Source organism: Nerophis ophidion, linkage group LG13, assembly GCF_033978795.1.
Source record: "Nerophis ophidion isolate RoL-2023_Sa linkage group LG13, RoL_Noph_v1.0, whole genome shotgun sequence".
NCBI lineage: Eukaryota > Metazoa > Chordata > Actinopteri > Syngnathiformes > Syngnathidae > Nerophis > Nerophis ophidion.
The window spans coordinates 18993246-18994297 of NC_084623.1; positions in this window are offsets into that span (position 1 = coordinate 18993246).

Below are 1052 nucleotides of genomic sequence, written 5' to 3' on the forward strand. Positions count from 1 at the left end.
GGAAGCCACATACAACATCTTACTGGGCTGGCAAGCTGCTTGTAAATGTTGTACAAGGCGTCAAAGGCAATGGCTTCATAGCAGGCCCTCATTAAATATCAGCAGATATTTGCGAGAATGGTTGCGGCTCCCATTGTCTTCTTAATTTTGGTAAATGGGTCAACATGGCTCTTTGAATGGTAAAGGTTGCCGACCCCTGGTATATAGTATGCGCCTGCCTTGAATTACTGCCGGGTCAAACTCGCTTCCCAAAATAATTAGCGCACGCTTAGTATTACTGCCTAGTCAAACTTGTGACGTCACGAGTGACACTTCCCCTGTCATCATTTTCAAAATGAAGGAGGCTGAGTTCAATACCGGTAATTTGAAATTGCATAAAGGGAAGAAGATTAAGAGCTATTCAGTAGGATTTAAGGTCCAAGCTTACATCACACTCAAATTTTTACTGCATACCTTTGGTAAGTGCCGGAGTGAGAAGAGGTTTTAAAATAATTAGCGCATGCTTACTTTTACCGCATGCCTTTGGTAAGCACAGGAGTGAGAAGAGATTTTAAATTAATTAGCGCCCCGGCGGCAATTCAAGGAAATACGGTAGTCATGAAAATAAAGAAAATGCATTAAATGAGATGGTTTGTCCAAACTTTTGACCCTGTACTGACAGTCGTGGTCAAATGTTTACATGTACTTGTAAAGAACATAATGTCATGGCTGTCCTGAGTTTCCAATAGTAATAGAAGAGGAAATTATCCAGGAAATAGACTCCTTCACCTACTTGGGCAGCATCGTGGATAAACAGGGTGGCACCGACAAAGATGTAACAGCAAGAATTGGAAAAGCAAGAGCAGCCTTCATCATCCTGAAGAGCATCTGGTCCTCCAAGGAGATATCTATGACAACCAAAGTCCGGATCTTCAATTCAAACATAAAATCCGTCCTTCTCTACGGCTCTGAAACGTGGAGGATGACAAAGAAGACCGTACAAAGGTTACAAACGTTTATTAACAGTTGTCTGAAGAGGATTTTCAGGATTTGGTGGCCAAACAAAATCAGCA